This window comes from Papaver somniferum, chromosome 9, assembly GCF_003573695.1.
Source record: "Papaver somniferum cultivar HN1 chromosome 9, ASM357369v1, whole genome shotgun sequence".
Classification (NCBI taxonomy): Eukaryota; Viridiplantae; Streptophyta; class Magnoliopsida; order Ranunculales; family Papaveraceae; genus Papaver; species Papaver somniferum.
This window is the reverse complement of record NC_039366.1, coordinates 41,840,425-41,863,780: the sequence shown is the minus strand read 5'-3', so window position 1 is coordinate 41,863,780 and position 23,356 is coordinate 41,840,425. Positions and strand designations below refer to the sequence as shown.

At 37.7% G+C, this 23,356-nt stretch overlaps 1 non-coding gene and 1 pseudogene across 1 annotated transcript; one reads left to right on the top strand and one right to left on the bottom strand.

Annotated features, from left to right (window-relative positions):
• Positions 1-7,156: 7,156 nt before the first annotated feature.
• Positions 7,157-7,228, bottom strand: TRNAD-GUC. The gene has a single exon. It is a non-coding gene; the product is annotated as a tRNA-Asp (tRNA).
• A 7,989-nt stretch (positions 7,229-15,217) lies between these two features.
• LOC113311860 lies at positions 15,218-15,710 on the top strand (annotated as a pseudogene).
• The last annotated feature ends 7,646 nt before the right edge of the window (positions 15,711-23,356 follow it).

The window sequence follows — 23,356 nt, the reverse complement described above, 5'->3', positions numbered from 1 at the left end:
CCATGTAAGCTGAGAGGGTATCGTCGTATACATTGTATTCGAACCCTATCTGTCGTATGACACGCTGCGAGTCACTTGTCAATCTTACATCTTTTATCAAGCGGAGGGCATGTACGACTTCCTCGTATTCGACGATGTTGTTAGTATGCTCTTTGAATTCCAATCTGAGTGCATGTACAATCCTTTCTCCAGTTGGGGTGGTGATGACAATGCCTATTCCCGCACCTTCCTTATTTTTGGAACCATCGACGAAGACTTCCCACCGTCTTTGGCTTATTTTCCTCGTCAACTTCTGGTATGCCCCTAATCTCCTCATTGTTGTCCAGGGGGAGGTTGAATTTCATGGATGATGTTGAATTGGTCCAGGTGGGTGTTCCACTTGGCTATTCTTCCTACTTTCCCCGCGCTTTTGAGGACTGCTTCCAATGGTGCTTTGCATGAGACGCGGATGAGATGAGTTAGGAAATAGGTTCTCAGCTTTTGAGTAGCCCATACTAGTTCCAGGATGAGTTGTTCGATCTTCATGCAATTCCTTTCCGCATAATTGAGGGTCTTGCTGACATAATAGATAGGTTGTTCTATCTTCGTATTGGTTTTGACCAATACTGCGCTAACTACGTCATCTATCGCTGCTATGTACAGCGCCAACACCTCATCGGGATCAGGTTTTTGTAGGATCGGAATTGAAGCCAGGTATTCCTTGATTTTTTGGAAGGCTTCTTCAAACTCTGTTTTCCATTCAAACTTACTCCCTTTTTTGAGAATATTGAAAAAAAAAATTCATTTATCCGAGGATCGGGCAATAAATCTTCCCAAGGCTGCTAAGGATCCATTGAGATTTTGCACATCTTTCAAATTCTTTGGAGATGGAATTTCCATTATGTCCTGAATCTTTGCGGGGTCTACCTCAATGCCCCTTTTTGTTACCAGGTATCCGAGAAATTTCCCTGAGGTGACACCGAAGGTGAACTTTTCTGGGTTTACTTTCATGTGATGTTTTCTCATTGCTTCAAAAATATCTCTCAGATCTTGGTGGTGATCTTTGCGCAGCCTGCTTTTGATGAGAATGTCGTCAACGTAGACTTCCAAGGTACCACCAATCCATGGCTTGAAGATAGCATCGACCATTCTTTGGTAAGTCGCCCCTACGTTTCGAAGTCCGAAGGGCATTCCTGTGTAGCAATAAAGGTCGTGCGAGGTGTATAATGTTGTGTGTTGTTGATCTTTTTCTGCCAGGGCTACTTGGTTATAACCAGAATATCCATCCATGAATGATAGCTCTTCGTACCCTTCCACTGCTTCAACCAGTTGATTTATGCTCGGTAGTGGATAGCTGTCTTTGGGACATGCTTTGTTGAGGTTAGTAAAGTCGATGCATATTCTAACCCCTATGTTATTTTTGGGAACGATGACCATGTTCGAGATCCATGTTGGGTACTTGACTTCCTTGATGAAGCCTGCTTCTAGCAGTTTTCGGAGCTCTTTCTCTACTGCCTTGTGATACTCCGGTGAAACTTTTCTTATTTTCTGCCTGAAAGGCGGCGTGCCCGGTTTGATGCGTAGCTCGTGTTGGATTATCTTTGGATCAATCCCATGCATGTATTCTAACTTCCAGGCGAATACATCCGCGTATTCCTTGAGTATCTTGGTCAAGGAAGCTTCTCTTTCTTCGTTCATTATGGTCCCTATTTTGATCATCTTCGGATTTTCTTCCGTTCCTATGTTGATTACTTTTACGGGCTCCACTGGTGTGAACATCGGCTTTGGGTCCCCAAGGATAGGGACATTCTTTAATTGCTATTTGGTAGGTTCCTTTTCTTCGCTGGCTGCTAAATTACTTTCCTCTGTGTTAAGAATATCATCATTCTTTGTCAAGCACTTCCCCTCGGTTTCCTTGAGGTACAAGTCTATGGCCTTTTCTTTCGCCGCTTCTTTGTTTTTGGCCCTCGGGTTTTTCGCTGCTCTTCCTGTTCGTTGTTGATACGATCTTGAGTGGCCTGGCACTCATTTGCAGAGACTCGATCTCCCTTGATTTCCATTACTCCACCGGGTGTAGGGAATCTGAGATATTGGTAGTAAGTTGCTTCCACTCCCTTGAGTGTTTGTACCCATTTTCGGCCAATAATTGCGTTATAGGGGGATGGGGCGTCTACCACGCTGAACCGTGTTTCTACCTTCATGGGACCAGCGTCCACTTGTAACACGATGTCTTCCAATGGCTTTGTTGGTGCTCCGTTCAACCCGTAGATGGTGTAATAGGATGGCATCATCTGCTCATCATTGATCTTCATCCGTTTGAAGGTGTCGTAGAATAGAACGTTAACTGAGATTCCTCCGTCGATGAGGATCTTTTTCAGGTTACATCCGGCCATCGGTAGTGTGAGGACCAAAGGGTCGTTATGTTCTTCCGTATCTTCTTTGATATCTTCGGTATCGAAGGTGATAGGTGCGTCCATCCACTCTTCGTGCTCGTCCACCTCTACGCCATCAATCTTATATAACTCGCAGTAATCTTCAAATTGCTTTCTTAACCTCTTTCCTATCTGCGTTGTAAGTGAGGGTCCTACGGCTTCGGAACATGAAATGGTGCTGATTGTGCGGTTTCCCTCTGGAAGTTGGACTTGCTTGCTTCGTTTGGGTGACTTCTTTTTGTATGTATTGTTTGAGTTCACCAGCATCAATCAATTTTTGGATCATTATTTTGAGGTTTTTGCACTTCTCGGTCTGGTGACAATTGAAGCAATGATACTCACAGTAATCTTTTGACTTCTCGGTCCTTGGGGGCTATTTTCCCTTAGACCATGGTCACTCCAAATTTTCCCGTCCCTTGATTTTTCGCAAGATCCGAGCGTAGATAGCATTGAGCTTTGTATAAACCTGATCTTCGAATTTTCGATCGCCTTTTTGTCGATCATCTCTTCGTTCCTTCCTATCTTCGTGCGGTCGTTCCACTGAGCTATTCCTTTTGGACCCGCAGGTTTGTTCTGCGGAATTGGCACGGTGAGACCTTTGCGTTTGTGCCCTCGGGTTCTCACGCTGGATTTCTTCAAGACGAGCATGTTTCTCAATAATTATTCGAAGATCTTCTTCTGTCTTAGGTACGCTTCCGTGGATCTCAACAAACACTGGACTCATTCGGTCTAATCCCCATTTGTAGCAGTTGATGCTCACTACGGGATCTACACTCCCTATAGCTTGGAAGATCTTGTGACATCTGTTGGTGTAGTCCCTTGTATTCTCCTTGTAACCGATTGCCAGCGAAAAGAGTTTATCCATTCCGGTGTTGACAGCTTTGTTGTACATGTAGGTTCTCAAGAATTTCTCTGCGAGTTGATCGTAGGAATTGATGGAGTCAGCTGGCAAGTTGTCAAACCAAGACAAAGCCGACCCATTCAGACTTGATGGGAAATATCTACAAAGGACAGTGTCGTTTTGACTCCATCGGGCTAAGATACGATTATAATACCGTATATGTGTCGCGGGATCACCGGACCCGTCATAGCATTCGAAAGTTGGGACAGGGCACTTCAGCGGAATGGGGGTGTTTGCCAGGCGATGAGTTAGGGGCGTGGAGTTAGCCTATTTCATCACCTCTTCTAGGCTTCCTCCGCCTTGTCTGGCTTTTAGCTGCCTGATCTCAGCCATCATCTCATCACGCAGCTCTTCCATCGTACGGTGATGTCCCACGTTCTCATACTCAGTTGAGCGTTTTCTTCTTCGATCCTCACTATCGTAATAATCTGAGTCTTCGGCGGCATAATCCGGATCAGAGGCACTGCTTCCCCTGGCGGCGTTTGCTAGGATGATTCTTCGGTCTCGATTAGGTTCTGGTGCCTTAGAATTTGCTTCGTCAAGTTGTTGGATGGTCTTCGTGCTTTGGGCAATCCGATTTTTTAAGTCTTGATTTTCTCTGGCCAGCAGAGCTACGACATCTGCGTAGACTTGCTGGCTCTTCTTCAATTCTTCGAGCTCTGCCATCAGTCGATGGGACTGGTTAGACCCCTGATTGGGAGTTCCTGCTTGTACCCCTACGACCATGGTGCCCCCTTCATCTATTGTATGTATTAAGGGTGGTAGAGGATCAACTTCGATTGTTGGTGTCTCCAAGTTGGGTCCCCTCGGTTGAGTTTCCACCCGCGGTGCTAGAACCACTGGTATAGTTTGATTCTGACCGTTCGTTGACGACATTCCGAAGGCTGGCAGGTGTGCTGGCTGATGTGTCATAGATTCTGCCACCCCTTCTCTTTGTTGATGGACTTGGTTTGTAGCCAAAGTTTTGTTAACTTCTGCAGCCTGGAGGGCCGCAGCAGTCGCACTGCTCTTCGCCGCTGCTGCTTTGAGAGCCGCGGCTGCAATGGAGTTAGTGTTCATAGGTGAAGTGATTTCCGTAGAATCCTGCCTCTGATTAGTTATCTTAGCTTTGTCTCCTTTCTGCTTACTTCGGGTCATGACCGGGGTATTCCTCGGTGTTTCCTTTGATGAGGCTTTGGTTTTTCCTGCCTCTACTGTATTTTCCATCTTGGGTCCTTTCTGCATAGGGGAATTTCAAATAAAGAGAACCAGAGATATCCGCGTGGATTGGGTTAGTTCTATTCGTGCTCGTAAAATGCATGGAATAAAAAATGTTTACCTTAAGAAAGAAGAGAGTTGCCTGAGGGCCTTAATAAGAGAAACAAAACATAAAGAATTCAACGGTTTTGTTTTCGTAGTACAAAACCTCTAATAAACGATCATGGATCTATATCCGTGGTGAAGATAAAAATAGAAAATCTTTTGAAAAGGCAAATCCGTAGCGAATACCCGTGAATCTGACCACTAAGTCTTTTAATCAGTTTAAAATATGCCGAACGTGCAGATCTGTGATAGATAGCTGTCGATTTGTCTGTTTTGAAATGGTATCCCTGAAGATAAAGACAGTAAACCCAGAATAAAAAAGGTTTTGAAATTACGATGAAGCCTTAGTATTAATTGTCCAATAAACAGATAAGTGCTGCTAAAAATAATAGAGCAAAGCCATAGTGCGCGTTTAAGGTGAAATCACAGGATAAGATAAATCTTTTACCGGGACAAAGTCCCTGTTTCTAGTGCCAGATTGTGAACACACAAATCACGAGGGAGTCCACGTGTTCACAAACAAAGTTCGCCCATACAAAAGACTCTTGAATTAAATATGATAGATGCGTAAAAGGATGATACTATCGATTCATCGACTCAAAGCCTTCGGGCTCATCATTGCCTAGTCGAGTAATATCAGGATTGATCATATAATGAGTAAGAAAACGAACACGAACATGAATACGAAACATAAAGGATATACGATGAATATAAAAGTGCTGAAATATAAATAAGATGGAGATTTACGTAGTTCGGCACTAAGGCCTACATCCACGGGGGTTGGTGTTTCACTATATATTGAACGGTTACAGAGATAGCTAGTCGAATGACTTTTGATTATACATAGGTCTGCAGAGATAAGGGATATACTTACTCTTCCTATTTCTCTCTCTCCTATCTTCTCCTCTAATTACTCTAACTTGGTCGACCCCTTTCTCTCTTGGTGGAGAGGAGTATTTATAGGGTTGGACCGTGGGTCCTACTTCTGAGAGCCGTTGCAACCTTATCTTCTTGTGCTTTGTGTCCATCACGCAGAGGTCTTCGTCCTTTACAATGCCCCTTGCGTTCCATGCTTGATCACGAAGGGTTGTGCTCGTTCGTTTCATGGGTTGATTGACACGTACACTGCTCAGAGTGTTTAATGCGGGTAGTTGAGACGTGTACTCGTGTCAGACAAGTGTCTTCTGCCCCTGCCACATCCGTGTCAGTCAGATCTCTCCTCGCCGTTGATCTTGGCTCTTTCTGGGGATAAGAGAAAGTAGATCTTTGGGAGCTATTTGGTGCTCCGCAGTAACATCATACTTCGGTACACTTTAATTTTTTACCATCGGATTATCTGGACGAAGATCTGATGTCGATGGGATATGCTTCTCGGTTGTAAGCGTGTTTCATCATGTTTTGATGGCTTGATTCGCATGTCTTCGACGTGTTTTTTCATAAACACGTGGCTGATGGTGAAAATATGTACACACAGGACGAGAAGAAGTTTATTTGGACTCAATATAGAACTTTGGGACCCGTAAACAGCGTGATCGGTTTGATTGACAGTACCTCCTTGGAGATGCATACTGGTGTCCGTATGTGGAATGTCAGCACCCATGAAGTAACACGTTCTATTCGTTCAACATTACCTGGTAGCACATTTTATCAACAAAGACGGCTTGCGAAAATTGAATTGGGATTTAGTCCGGCCACCAAGGAGCACAAAGCAATTTGTATATGGCACATATCATATACAGATCATAGCATCCCCCTTCATTCTGAGGCAGTTTGTGAGGTCTTGACTGCAGGAGACAATAAGTGGAGAGAGATTGATGAAGTCCCGCAACACTACATTGGAAACTATGCAACTTCTGTTTATGTGAATGGTGTCATATACTTCACAACTGAAATGCTTACGGAGAGAACACGAGATAATAAATTCATAGTAGCATTTGATGTCGATACCGAAAAGTTTAGATCAATCGAAATCCAAAGTTGTATTCTTAACCAGCGTCAGTACGGTGGCGATATTGGTTTACAAGAAGTGGATGGACGCTTAGCTTTGATAATCAGAATGAGTTGCAACAGTGTCAAGCTAGTACTATTAGATAATCAAATTATTTGTAGAGAGCCTTTTGACTGTTAAGCGGCGGAATAAAACTCGGCCATGACCGGAAATTTATAAGCACACTGCACTTGGATTAAATTTTCTAAATGCTCACAATAGTGTATCAGGGATACTGATCTTTTATGCTTAATTTTGCAAGTATTTTCTTCTAATCTCAATAAATATTGAATTGCTCTAATAAATTAAAATAATGCCCGACTCATAGGTCTTATCCCAATTTTGGCTCACAAAGAACTTTTTCCTGGTACAAAGCTTCTCCCAGATTTCATAAGTCCAAATTCATAGCTAGGTTTTTTTAATTGTTTCAGCTCATTTTTCTGTTCTAACTTGCACATTCATGAGTACAAGGCTGCTCTGTTGCTTAAACTTTTGGCAATTGCGAAACCCAGAACAGAACAAAAGCACAGCAGCCAACAAATTAAAAAAAAAAAACGCCGCTGCCGGGGATCGAACCCGGGTCACCCGGGTGACAGGCGGGAATACTTACCACTATACTACAACGACATTGTTGTGTTGTGTATTTTCCTTAGGTCTACTGACATAAATATTTTGGATTTGTGGGCTGGATCACTAACCAAAGCCCAGTTTATTTCTTGTTTAAACGGAGACAACCTAGCCTCTTCTAGTAAGTTCGAAGTTCCATATCAACCTTTTCTACGAACTTCCGGAGACCATGTATGGGAAAAGAGATGATCAGAACCACCTAGAAGGATCTAATATTGTTAAAGTCTGCGGGCATCCAACTCAAAGCCAATTGGTAATGAACGGAGTGGCCCTTCCATATTATACTTTAAGTTAATTAAGCGGATTATAACGATGTGGGACTATTGTCCTTTCACACGCCCCCTCACGTGTAAGGCCAGTTACTGGACCTCACACGTAGACCTACGTACGAGTTACACGCCCCATCCCTGAGAATGCAAATATGGATGTGATTTCAGCTGTTTGTCTGGATGGTGTTCTGACTATAACGGTTAAGAAATTTCCTCCGCCTGAGCCAAAGAAGCCTAGGACCATTGAGGTTAAAGTTTGCTAGGAAAATTTGGTGTCGTGGACTTACTAGCTTGAGTCTAATTGTCTGTTCGAAATGAATGTATCTTCTAATGAATGTGTCATTTGGTGATCAGTGTAGGCATGAGATGACTTTATTTCGTGCGTCTCCTATTTTTCTGCTTTAGAATGAATAAATGGGTGAAGTTTATTTAAAAAATGATATGAATTAAACAGTTACACCACCCGACACTAATTCAGCACTGAATCCTGGATTAAAGGGCCTACAAAATTCATATCATCTCAACTAAAGTGAAGAATCTACTAAAAAACATAGAATCAACCTACGAAAGACCCCAGAAACAAGCCTTACTCGGGTTTCAAGGATAGGGGGTTTGGGGATTGATATTGAAAGAACAACATTTATCGCTTTATCAAGATAGAACAAGAGTTTTTTGCCGGAACACACTTGGTTCACCAATTTAATCTGCAACTACAAAGTACAAATACTATGCATCAATGCCTCTTTCTTTGAACCATATTTTTTTATTTGGTAAAGTTCGGCTTCGTCCCGTCCCGATATGATTTGGTAAAGATCGGCTTCGCCCAAGTCCGCATTTGATTTGGTAAAGCTCGGCTTCGCCTCGTCCCAGTCCCGATTTGAACTTCCAGTACGGGAACTGGCAGTAGATGAACTTGGGTGTTGAAGACCAAATGTTCTGAAAATTTGATTTGGTGTTATTAATTAGATGAGAACATTTCTTCAACTAAGAGGTGTTAAAATCAAATAAAAAAAAATAAAGGAAGTGACGGTGCAGGCAGATTAATAGTCCAAAAACTGCAATAATATTAATTAGATTCAATGAAATGTTGTCTGAAGTTAGCGTTGCATATGGAGCAATCAAGCTCGCCATTACAGCACGTTACTGTTTGGTAAAACTTTAGCTTTCTTTACAAAGCATCTTTGTAGTTACATAGCATAGCATCTATATATATATGTAACCTGCTGAACAGGTTGGTAAGCCATCGTTTCAGGGACATTGAGATTTTAAACCATTGTTTTTCAGTGTGGCTTTTAGTAGTTACTGCATAAACTCGTTGCTCAAAGAATCCACCTGCTGCTAATAACACTTCCTGCAAAAGTTGTTGTACAGGAATTTATTTAAATACACAACCAAATTAGTCAGACAACATTAACTTGGTTCACTTTAACAACAACATATTATGAAAAGAAGCTAATATTTGAGGTTTGTGCTTATTGTTGTTCCAGAGAATCGAATCGCTGGTAATCCTTGGTCCCGCTAATGTTTAGCACTGGTGGAGGATGGGAAAATCTCAGGCTTACCCAGTTAACCATTCGCTTTCTTTACATCTTACTCTAGCTGATGAGTTTCTTTGCAGCCAGTTCCCATATCATCAGTAAAATTAGACCATAAAATTGTTGTTGCACACTCCAGAAAAAGAATAAAATCTTGAAAATGAGTTTGCCGGACTATGAAAGTTATACCTTCATTATGGCTTCTTTCAAATCTATGCTTTCCTGGTTATCCAACAACGGTAATTCTCTTTGCGCCCAATGTATTACATCTTAGCTTTCTTTTCAGATTTTCAGAACCAAAGTGACTCAAAACCATGTTCATGCAATGACAGTAAACCTCATTCATGGATTAGTATGGAAGCTAATATGTAATTTGACTTCCCAAATCTAAAGATAGAGAAAACCAATATTTTTAGGTACTACATACCAAGTCTACCCTACCATTATTAGAACTGACTTTGCATAAAGCTGAATCAATTTTCTTCTTGGAATCACAGTAAGCATCAACAATTTAAGAAATATAAACGTAAATCATGTGATTCGTATAAAAGAAATTGGGGACCAGGTAGAAGGAATAATTACTTTGTTGGTAATCTATGAAACATGGATGCACGAAAAGGCTTGTTGGCTATTCCAGCATCATTCCACTATCCATCTCATCATCATTTACTGTCTTATTTTCATTTGTTTTCCCCTGCGGACGAAGTGAACGAACATATTAAACCCAATTAAGCTTATGGCCTATAAAAGTATACACACATAAAATATAACTAACAATCAGATATCAAACCCCAAGCACCAAGAACTGAACCCATTAAAGTTTTGCGAAATCAGATATCTTTATAATTTTCATGGTTCTATTTTCTTTCTTCTTGAATACTATGATTCATCTCCTTCACTCTCTTGTCGTGCACACTGTCAATTCTTAAACATTCATTTTTGCTGGCAATAAAAAATAACAACAAAAAAATCAGTAACAAAAAAAACTAAACGATGTTGAAAACAAAAATCTCAAGGAAATTGAATATAAAAATCTGAAACTTTCAATTGTATCAATACAAATAAGAAAAATGTTGCAATATCAATAATCCAAATAAAACATTTCAGTTTAGGTATATGATATGCTTACTGTTTTTGGCACTTGCAACAATCTGTCGGGACTCTTGTTCTGCACTCAGTAACATTTGTACACTAGAGTATCCATTGCAATTTACTGATGTAATTTTCTCTGAACAGTGCATGAATCAGAAGGAATACATTCTCATACATAAACACTTCAGAAGTAAACCATACATATTGGAAGGTATTGCAATCCTCACTTACAGTGACATCCAGTAAGATCTTTATATACACCGGTGAATAAATAATGTCTTCACATGCAATTGCTTATGCATACAATGGAAAGTATTAGAAACCATGGACTTGTAATGCTTCTCAACCCTGTCCAAGCAAAAAAAAAAAATTGTACCTGCAAAATAAAACAAATGGGTTATGGTTTATTGATTCAGAGAAACAAAAAGACAGAACGAAAAAGTTTCAGGCTTACCAACTGCAAAAATCGTTCACCTTTTTTACTTTGTATTGAAATCCCCAGACCTAAGAAAACAAACTCAGGTATTGATCAGAAAAAGTGCAATTTTTATATCTTAAATCCGCTAATTAACCACAACCCACCACTTCAAATCAAGCATTCAGGTATATTAGCTAGAAAAATGAAAGAGATGTGAAAGTAGAACCAAAATTAGGGTTTACGTATTTAGTGTTCCTGAGGTTTTTATTTCAGTGTTCAGAATCATCATATCCGGAAGCCATGTCAAAATCTGTAAAAGAAACCATTAATAATAATATTAAAAAAAACGATGATGAATTAAAAGGAGAGAAGTAGAACATGGAGAGGAGAGGAAGAAGGTTGCAGAGAGAAAAAACCCCACTGAACATCTATTACGCCTACTGCCTCCATTTGTGGTATCCACTGTCTAATGGCAAAAAAACTATCGATCTAGCATGGTCTTTCACTTCAAAACAGACTGGGAACCTACATTAAACATTTCATGTTTGTTTAAACATTAAAATAATTAGACATAAGGAACTACGTCACCTTGGAGCATTAATCGTGTTCTTAATTTGGAGCACTAATTCTTTCCTTTGTGTTATACAATTTCTTAAATGTATATTCATAATTAGTTTTGTCCACTCCTCCTACGAACGTCACAGTCTCGGCAGCAAGCCCAATCATCGTACTCATACTGACAATCAAAAATAGACTTAATTAATAATTTGGGTCCAAGTGAACACATAATTCCCATAATTGGATCCTCATCGAAGTAACAAATGTGTTGGCATCATTTGGGTCAAAGTGAACACGTAATTCGCTTCTCATCCAAGTAACAAATGTGTTAGCAGTTTCTCAAGGAGATTTTGGTAAACAAATGTATACCATATACCTTCTTTTCAGCCAAGAGATTAGTGTAACATTTTGGGACTGCCGCTGTTTTGAGTTTCAAATATACCTTCTTTTCTGCCAAGAAATTATCATTGTAACATTTTGGGACTGCCACTGCTTTGAGTTTCACATAGAAGGCCTCGACATCCGGTATCATCTATTCTTTGGATGGTTCAATCAGTCAAAACACCTGCCAAATATGGGGAAAGATAGAGCCTGATGCTAATGAAAAACAAAGAGTTAATGTATAAGTACTGAGACTGCAATAATACCAACCAAGGTATCCCGATAAAATAAAATCATGCATCCAACATAGACGGAAAAATATGCTTGTATGCAAACGGATCCTTCACTTGTACTAATTCAAATTAACATTCAAAAATCAATCAAAGCAAATGGTATCGTTTCATAGAATGGCATGCCGTCAGTTATCTAAAGAATCAGCCATCAAAGTGTAAAGTCTCAAATTTATTATACTTGTAACTGGTTTAGTATTACTATTTAATCTTACTATCCTACAAATATCCTACAAATTGAACCACCTAAACAGATTGGACCTAACCACTGTAATTTTATGTCAAGCTTAAGGGATGTCATTGGGTCGAATCCAGTTCCATAAAGAAGAATCACAGGGCATCTAACGAATGCAAATGACGGGGACTCACCAGGTTGAATTTCAAGTGATGTCTGTCTATACAGATCTCCAAATCAATTGAAGGCCAAATAACATATAAAATATCTCCAATCGGGCTTACTTTACCACTCTATACAGAATTTAGAATTGAAAAACTGAAAAGCATAGAAGTAAAGAGAAAAGTGATATACCTTAAAAGACATATCTTCAATGAAGCAACACACCAATGACCTAATATTGAAAACAAAGAAACAACCAAAAATTACTCATATTATATCACCAAAATAAAATTAGGGTTTAAAAGTTGGATAAAATAAATTAGGGTTCTTTTTGAAACCTACCCAAAAAACGAAAATCGGAGATATCATCAGGGATTCTTCAAATTTCGCTTCAAAGACCTGGCGAAGAGATTGCAGTCGAACCCAAAAAAACCCCTTCACCTAATTCTTAAAGAAACTTAAATTGAGCCCAATACATCTAATTATACTTCAATCAAGAGCAACCCCATCATAATTTGATCAAATTATAAACCCATCTAATTATACAGAGTTAATTAAAGAAACCCTAAATTACCTGGTTTTGTGATTCTTCATCAGAATGGTCCCATAACTTCAATTTATAACAGAAACGGGTTTTTCTTCTTCTTTCTTCTCTCGTCGAAGATGTAGAGACGATTTTTGGATACGGCTTGAGAGATTTGGATCGCTATAAGGTTTTTCTTCTTCGTATTTTCTATGTTTTCGTTTTCGATTCTCTTTTTCAGGGATATAAATAAATAAAAAAATTCTTTATTTTGTGAGAAAAAGCCTTGTTTTTCTCTCCTTTAAGGAAAAGTGAAACGGAGCAATTCTGTTTGAGGGTGAGGGTCACCGTTCACGTGGAGCCTAAGGAGCTTAGGATTTTAAAGGAGTTAGATAAACCTGTAATTCAAAATTCCTAAAGACAAATACGAAAGCTTGAACACACATTGTCCATGACTAATGTGCGGGACGAAGTGGATAAGTTGTTTCCGTTCTTATAATGCTTTTTGTTGAGATATTGTTAATGTATGTCAAACAAATGAAATAATAATGAGAATCAAAAATATAGTCATCTTCTAATTTTTATGATATCTACAGATTTTTCTATAAATTAGGGGTACGTACGATCTCAATAATATTATATCCAGATTTGTGATCGAGTTAATGTGGGAAAATTCAATATTTGTAGATCTCTCAATTATTAGGGACTTAGATGACGGTGGAAATTGACTCAAGATTATTTAGTAGTATGGAGAGTACTGGTAATGGCGAAAACTATTTTGGATAATAGAACTATATATTTTATTTTCAGACAAATACAATCAAGAAGTATGATATTTTATTTTCAGACCACTACAATCAAGAGAATATGGATAGTAGGGAGTGTTGTAAACCTGATATTGCATATGTATTTAACAAATAATCTGAAACACTTATTTCCGTGCTTAACTCCACTATATATGAGAAGAAGATCTGAAATCTACAACTTTCATTTATTTTTTATTTCAGTTGGTTTAATAAAATAAATTTAATTTTTTTTGAAAGCAATGTGTGTTATATTGTGAGATACTAGACCGGGGTTTTGGACATCAAAGTCGGATATATAACTCACCAATGTTCTAATGTTAATTTATGGACGTGATAGAATTTGTGGTTTAGAACTCAAACCAGTTTGGCATTTTGTTTTCAAACCACTACAATCAAGAATTTGGATGGTTTTTTCGGGGAGTAATGTAAACTCATGCGCATCTAACAAATAACTTGAAAAATCTACTATTTCCTGCTTAACTCATATGTTTAAGAGAGGATCTGAAGTCTACAGCTTTTGTGTATTTTTTTTATTTTAGTTGGTTCGATAAAATAAATTTAATAAATTTTGGAAACAATGTGTGTTACTAAGGTGAAACATTAAACGGGGGTCTTTTCAATCAAAATCGAATAGAATTCAACACTGTTATACTGCTAATAATAAATATATAAGTGATAGACGTGATAGAAATAATAAATATATAAGTGATAGACGTGATAGAAATTGTGATTTGATAAATAAATATTAGGTCTGAAATTTGAAATTTACTGCATTGTAAAAACGAAAACTTGCATTCATACTAATCAAATGCGAGTCACCTATTTTAGGTGTGTTACACAGCGTGCCACACCTTCCTACATAAGAGTTCGGATCCGGACCTTCCTAAAGATCAATAAGAAGGCAATTAGGCAAATGAGTGTTAAATGCTCCTGCTTTAAATTTATCTATGTCTATCAATAAATGAAATACAAGTTGCACTTGCTCCAAGAAAATTAGATCAAGACTTTTCAAGAAAATTAAATCAAGTATTTACGTACATTTGGAGAATTCGAAGCAAAACCATCGACTAACGCCAGAACAAGTTTTAAGTTTTAATTTCTCTTTGTAACAAGTTTTCTTTTCTTTTTCCAAATTCACTCAAGTTAAAGTTTAACTCTGATTCTCGGAATTAGGCCAGAACACAGTCCAAATTTGTTCGGTTTTAGCCTCCTTCTCATCCAACGCAAACCCAACAATGACTGATTTTAAGATCTATTCGGTTTTAGCCTCCTTCGCATCCAACTCAAACCCAATAATGACGTATTTTAAGTTTGATCATCCAATCGAGCATTCAATTGACGTATTTTATTAGATATTCGAAAACATCTTTATAATTTAAATACTAAATTGTTGTGCATTTGCCACTACGTACACTACACGAGTCTCGCAGAAATAATCAATCGGATGGCTTCCAATTATTGGGTCGGATCTCTAACCAAATCCCACGTTATTTCTTACTCTAAACTGAGACAATCTAGCAAGTTCCATCAGTCACTTATGTTTTCCTTTTTTCCAACCTTCTTTCTACAAACTGCTGGAACCGATGGAGGAAAATAGACTAGCAGAAGCATCTACCAACTTCTACGCCAACTCTACAAACAACTTTAGGCATTTCTCTCTTTTATATAAACACGACAAGCATAGTTTTGCAATCAAATTTAATTTGCACCCAGAAATCAAAATTAGCTTAATCTTAGTTCTAAACTATACTGAGTAATCTTCAAGCGATCTATTAACACAATGGATTTCGATTTCAGGGTAATCGGTTTCAGCGATATATTTTTCTCAAGCCTTCGAGATATGTTTGATGTATCATCATATTATGAGGTTGAAAAATTAGTGAATACAACACCATCAAAGAAGTATGTAAGAGAGGCAAAAGCAATGGCAGCAACACCAGCTGATATCAAGGGTACACAGGCTCATATGTGTTTGTACTTGATATGCCAGGTTTGAAACCAGAGGAAATTAAAGTTGAAGTGGAAGATAATAACGTAATTCTAGTTATGGGAATGCGATGCCGTGAAGACGAAAAAGAGAAAGAGGTTAAATACGTGAGTATGGAAAAAAGAATTGGGAAATTTATCAGAAATTTATACTCCCTGGGAACGTTAATATTGATGCAATTTCAGCTATTTGTCTACATAATGTTCTGACTATTAATATCAAGAAACTGCTTCCACCTGAACCTAAGAAGCCTAAGACCATTGAGGTTAAAGTTAGGGTAAAATAGTTTGGGGTCATTCACTTACTATCTTGAGTCTAATTGTCTATTCAAAATGAATGTATCTTCCAGTGAATGTGTCATCTGGTGAACGAACAAACGGTATGATAGAGCATCTCAATTTCATTTGTTAGTTTGTTTGGCTGGGCTGAGTAGTAAAACTCTAAACAAAAAATCATGAATTAAAGATCTACACCACCTGACATTGATTCAGCATTGATTTTTTAATTAAAGAGCCTATAGATTTCAATCTATTAATAGGTGAGAGAATGTGACATGTGTCACTTTACGGCCGTTAAGTTTAAAGCTAACGAAAATAGTCAAAGCGACGGGGGTTAGTCCTCGGGGGAGTTGAGTGTAGTCCAGTTTTTACCTGTTAGTCGTGGGAAAGTTCGAAGAAGTCTCTCAAAATCCCTGTTAGTCGTGGGAAGTTTAAAAGAGTCTCCCAAACTCCCTAGAAAATCCCGTTAATCGTGAGGGGTTTTGAAGAAAAAATATTAAACTCTCTGTTAGTGGTAAAAACTAGAATGCTAGGGAGGTTGTTGGTTTGTTTTGGGAAGTTCCAGGAAATTCTGAGGAGTTTACAATGTATTTTTGCCTCACTACAAATCTTTCAAAAGAGTAGAGATTTTGGGAGAGTCTCTCAAACTCCCTACATTAAAAACACCAAAACTCTCTCAAACTCACTATACTTTTTTACACTCCCTCAAAATCTTCAAGATTCAAAATACATTAGATTCCCCAAACGCACCAGACTAACCCCATGTAAAAATGTTACGATATTTTATGAAACCAAATTCAAAGAGAGATGGTATTTTAGAAAAATCCCCAACAAAATAAGCGTTTCCAATTCATACATTTCTAAAGAGAGCGCACACATCAGTTATGATTAATGTGCGGTAAGAAGTAGATGAGTAGTTGTCATTCCTACTATATGCTTTCTGTTGCGACATAGTTAATCTATATCAAAAAAAATGAAAGAACATTGAGAGGAAAAAAACCTGATCATCTCTAAATTTCATATTAATCATATACAAAATTTTCTATAAATTAGGGGTACGATTTCAGCGATTATTAGATCAAGATTGGTGATCGAGTTAATGTTTGTAGAGTTCTCGAATGTTAATATTATAGATTTAAGATGTCGGTGGAAATTAACTCACCATCACTTAGAAATATGGACAAAGAACGGTATTTTGGATACGGAAAATTGGTCATTTGTCCAAATATTTTTAAATCACGGTTCAAAATTTGAAAAGTATAAGTTTTTCTCAAATTCTGATTTTTGGGTTATCGTACATTTGGGACTTTACAAAAAAATTATCCTCCGAATAATATAGTCGTGTTTAGAAATACCAACTTAATCGGTAGATAAGAATTTAAGTTTTCCAGTGAATGTCTTATTCGGAGGGAATACGTGTATCGTTAACAACCGATTGTAGTGCACGAATGATACGAAACCTCAACGGCCATATTTTCAGAAACCTCAACGGCCATATTTTCAAAAATTAGATCCGTTGGAACTCTAATCTATATAAGGAGGGTAACCACTCTCAGTTATTATTGAGTAAAAAATCTGAATGAAAAACCTTTTCAATGGAAAGTCCATCATCAATCGACAACATACTTCGAAGATGCAAGCGAACAACTACATCAATTACAGCAATGGAAGAAGAAATACAAAAAAGGAACAAACAACCCAAAAAAATTAAACCATCGTTAGTGGCAACGGAGGAGGAGGAAGAGGAAATCAAGGCTAAGAAGCGAGGTCAAGAACAATTCCATCATAGAGAAAGATTAAAACAAGTTGAGGAAGAGACCGAATGGATAAAAATTATTACATTGTGAAAGATCTACCCAAAGAACAGCAGGACGATCGTATATTTTGGATTAACATTTCATTGGGTCCTTTTGTTGGTAAGTACAAGAAGCCACGCCACAATTATGAACCATCCCATGTTTCTTCAAGGGTGCACCATGTCAATTACAAGAACCATCCCAATCAGTCCTTTTGATCGTAGCTAGGGCCGACTTAATTATAGACAAAGAAGACAAGTTGTCGGGATCGTCCGACTTTATCTTACTTAAGATCGCACTCGCTTTTTGGATCCGCATAGACCTCACCGTCTGCATTTGATGTGGTTTTAACTTGGCAACCATTACATGTCCAATTAAATCCAACGGATCATCATGGTTGTGACAACCGTTATCAACTTTATACATTTTATACTCTTTACCTTTAATATCATCGGACTTATAGAAGACAATCTTAAATGGGCATCCTATCTTCTTGGTATTGCTTCGGTATTTCCTATTCGTCTTCCGTATGTACTTACTATTCTTTCCCTCGTGACTCTTTCGCGTCCCACCTCGCTCACAAATCATTTCAAATCGAGTGTCACTAACATGATTATTTTGAACTACCACGCACATGTTAGCTTTTGCCTTGTTCATAAGCCATTCCTTTGCCTCCTTCTTACTTCCAAATGTCTAAACGTGCATAAAACAAAACAAATCTAATAAGCATAACCATTTAACATATAAATTTTGCAAAAAAAAAAGTAGTTATGAGTATACCAAATCGTTTGCATAGTATAGGGAAGTGTCGGGCCTCAAATAGAAGTCATCAACAAACTCTTCAACGGCCTGCATATGAAAGCAACAAATTATTATACAATAATCGGAGGTTATAAAATAATTCAAACTTCTGAATATTCTATATTCGGAATTCTATCGGTTACCCAAAACACCCGATTTATGCAAATGAATGTACACTGTTTACTGAGTGAAAAAAATGATATAATCGGAGGTTATTAAATAAGTCAAACTTTCGAATACTTTATATTCAGAATTCTACGGTTACCCAAAACACCCGATTTATGCAAATGAATGTACACAGTTTACTGAGTGAAAAAAATGATATAATCGGAGGTTATAAAATAAGTCAAACTTCCGAATATTCTATATTCGGAATTCTATCGGTTACCCAAAACACCCGATTTATGCAAATGAATGTACACAGTTTATTGAGTGAAAAAAATGATATAATCGGAGGTTATTAAATAAGTCAAACTTCCAAATACTTTATATTCGGAATCCTATCGGTTACCTAAAACACCCGATTTATGCAAATGAATGTACACAGTTTACTGAGTGCAAAAAATGATATAATCGAAAGCTAAAATATATAGTAAACCAGCCGAATATAAATAACCGGGAGATAACTTTAATCGATAAACATCCGATTTTCAAGTTTTCGGAAATTTTATTCGGCAGAGGATAAGAATACTGAGTTTTGAAATTTTCTGAGGAATTCGTTTTTGGGGCCATTCGGGGGTAAATAACTCTACATAACTACCGAATGTAGATATTTTTGGAAAACCAGTTTGAGGTTTTTCTCATATTCGGCAGTAAACTAATATCTTGGAACTACCGAATATACATATTTGGTACTCAGTGTGTTATATTCGTAAGTTTAATCTATAAATTATCTACCGAATTTGGGTAGTTCATGGAATTCAATGCATGCAATAATCGGTTTTTCTTGTTTACAAAAGCACACAAACCATGGAAATCGAGTATTTTAGTTTCTTAACACAATACCTGTGTTTTACATGCATCGTTAGCTTCAATATCATGCGATTCTCCATTTTCTTCCATGAAAGGGTCGTCTAGGTTTTCCTCTCCACAAAAGTTTGGATCATTCAACATATACCCAAAATTGTCTTCTCTAAACGGTCGTGAACCCTCAACATTTTGTTCTTCGTCATGATTCTCACCTTCTTCTTCATATCCATCCATTTTTGTAGTGAAAAAAATGGTTTTTCCCTTTTTTCCTTCAACCTCTTCTCTATAACTCTAATAACTCACAAATGCAAAAGAAATGAAAAAATGAAACAAAAATCATTCTAATACTGCACCGACCACAATCGGAAGTCTGGGAAATATTTTGGCTTCCGATTGAAATCGGAGGATAACAATGTTATCATATCCTCCGAATATATAAGGGTAATTTCGCCATTACGAATTACGCGAGATAAAGGCTGGCTACATTTTCCCTTTGGGTGACCTTTTTTGTTTTATTGTTGGCCCCTAAATCCTTTTGAGTGGCCCCTAAAAACTCCAGGTAAAAAATAGTTTGGGTGAAATGGCCAAAAAAAAAATAGTAAGCTTAAATTTAAAAAATAACAAGGATGAAACTGGATACATCCTGTGTAAATTAAAAATAAGAAAAAATATTTGGAAATGGGCACGATGAAACTGGTTACATCCTGCCTATTTTTACATTTTTGTCCATTTAAACAGTATCAAATCTAACTGTCCATTTCACCCAGAAATTATTGATTTTGGTTTTTTTAACCAATTTTGTGTTTTGGCTAATATATAGGTTAAATCAGTTTTACATTCTATTTTCGAACCACCACAATCACCAATTTGGATAGATTGGCAGGAGTAACGTAACCTTATGCTTATTTTAAAAAATAATGTGAAAAACATACTTTTTATTTCTTTGATTTAAAGAAAAAATATTATTACTCAAGCAAACAGCCGACGGTATTCACAAAAAAGTGGAAATAATGTATGTTACTATTCTGAGACACTAGACAGAATTTCTGACTATAAAAGTGGAATAAAATTCAGCAATGTTCTACGATTAATATATAGGAGTGATAAAATTTGTGGTTTAATAGATTCTGGGTTTGAAATTCGAATTTTACTGCATACTAAAAACAAAATTTGTATTCATACTGATCAAAGTCAAGTCGCCTGTTTTAGGCGAGTTGCACAGCGTGCCACACCTTCCTACATAAGAGTTCAGGCTCGGACTTTCCTAAAGATATAAAATGAAGACAAATGAGTGTTAAATACTTGGGCTTTGAATCTATCTATAGATTTATCAGTAAATGCGATTAGAAGTTAATTATACTCGCCTCGAGAAAATAAAACCGAATTTTTACATACATTTGGAGAAGCCAAAGAAAAAATATTGAATAATGCAGACATGATGCAGATGCGACTCGATTACCGTTTATCTTCTCCTTTTTCAAATTTACACAAGCTAAAGTCTAACTCTGAATATCGAAATGAGGGCCGAATAAAGTCCATATTTTTTCATTTTTAGCCTCATCCGCATCCAAGAAATGTTCGATGTATCAGATCTTGATGTTGAAAAATCAGTGAACACGCCATCAAGTATGTCAAAAGCAATGGCAGCGACACCAGCTGATATCAAGGAGTACCAATACTCGTATGTGTTTGTACTTTATATGCCATGGATGAAATTGAAGGAAATTAAAGTTGAAGTGGAAGACAACAACATCCTTGTGGTGGTCGGAATTCAAGCGGGGAAGATGTAAAGGAGAAATAGGTTATGTGGGGATGGAAATATGAATCGGAAAATTTCTGAAGAAATTTGTACTCCCTAAGAATGCAAACATTGATGCGATTTCAGTTGATCGTCGAGATGGTTTTCTGACTATTAGTGTCAAAAAATTGTCTCCGCCTGATGATACATGTGTTAGAAAACTTAGTTAACCTCAAGCTAAGTTGAGGGAAGAATCCTATTCTAGGAAGGAATCCTTGTTTAGGCAGAATTCCTAGTTATGGAAGAGTTTTATTTTAGGCAATACTCTTAGTTTAGGAAATAGATTCCTAATAGAAGTCCTTGGTCGGCTGAGTACGATGAGGGCTATAAATAGATGGCTTTGGCTAATAGCTAAACACACAGATTCTAGGCACAAAAAACCTATAAAACAATTTAAGGTTGATCCAATGTTTAGAGAAGATTGTGAGCGTAACAAAGAGAGAATTGTAATCGTTTTCTTGTTCATAATCTAGAGAAGATATTTTCTTCGAATTACTACTTGTGTTCTGTGTTCTTCTAAGTTTCTCGTCTATTATTATTTTTAATTCCACCTTCATAGTAATAATTACCAAGGTATAGAGATCATACGTATCAAGTTGGCATCACGAGCAAGGTTAGTTTCTAGGGTAAATCCCTGTGGTTTATGGTTTTCACTAGATCTCTCTACATAAATCTTGGTGAGGTACTTGAGAAGCTAGAAGACGTTAAGACAACAAGGGGATCAAGGATGACAAAGTCAGATGATGATCCTAAGGAAGGCGAACCACAAAATATGGAAGAAAAGGTGGCTACGCTGCAAACAGACATGAAGTCTATTCAAATTGCCCTTCAGGAATTGAGTGGATGTATTCGTTCTCATACACTTAAGAAGGAGACGAAGAAAAAGTTTACACCTTCACCTGCAGCTTCGGAAAAAGATGATTCGGAAGAAGACGAGTCGGAAGAAGAAGAAGATGAGGATGAAAAGGAGGAAAGCGAGCTTCCTAAAGGTCCTACAACAACTAAAACTCATGGTAAGAATCTGAAAATTGATTTTCATGTTGATATTCCACTTTACCATGGGAGTGTCTATGTAGAAAAATTGGATGATTGGATTGAACGTCTAGAGACGTATTTCTCTTTCTTTGAATATGGTTCAAAGGAAAAGATAGCTTTCGCGGCATTGAAGTTACAAAAGCATGCTCTAACCTGGTGGAAAGCTTGTCAAAGACAAAACCTAGGTAAGAGAGTATTGTCGTGGAAGAGATTCAAGGCAGTTGTAAGGAAATAGTTTTATCCGGTTGGCTACCTTGAGGAGATATGGTTCAAGTGGTACAACTTGAAGCAGACTTACAACCAAACCGTGCAGGAATATACTACGGAATTTCAAAATCAAGCTATGGTTTTGGATTTAGACTTGGAAGATCATGCTATCTATATTAAGTATATTCCGGATTCCATGAGTATATACGGAAGGAGTTGAAGATGTTTTCGGTAGATATTATCTCTGAAGCAAGTATTAAAGCTAATGTCATTGAAGGAAGGCTTAAGAAATCTGATTCAAAGGGAAATACTAAGGTGAAATCTGGAGGTACCACTGTCAAAGGAGGGGAAAGGAGCAAAGAATAAGGGAAGTCTAGTGATAATGAAGGTTTGTCTTGCACCCATTGCAAGCAAACAAGTCACGTTGTCGACAAGTGTTGGGTTAAGAACCCTCATCTAAAGCCCAAAGGGTTGCAGCGGAAAGAAGCCAAGAAGGCAGCACTAGTCGCTCAAACTCCAAAAGAAGTCCACAGACTAACGGAACCCAATTCCAAGCTTTCTCTTATGACAGGGGAAAAAGAAAGACCTTCTAAATATGATCTTAGGGAGCGACTCTTCAAAGTAAAGATGCAAGTCAAAACAAAGCTAGTTGATGTTGCTATTAACCCGGGAAGTCAGAAGAATTTACTTTCAAATTTTTTGGTGCAGAAGTTAGGATTGAAGACTTTCAAACATCCAAAACCATATTCTTTAGGATGGCTTCAAAAAGAAGGGGGCTTACAAGTTTCACAGCAGTGCACGTTCAAATTTGCTCTAGATGAGTCATATATTGACGAAGTTACATGTGACGTAGTTCCTTTGGATGTTTGTCAGGTGGTACTAGGTAGTTCTTACCTATGGGATAGAGATGTAACTCTACATAGGAGGGAACAAAAGTACACCTTTACCAAAGATGGAGAAAGTTTTGTGATTCGGGCTATAGACTCTCCTCTTGAGGGAGCAAGCTTAGTCACAGCCACTCAGGCTAAGCGGTTGGTGAATGCTAGCA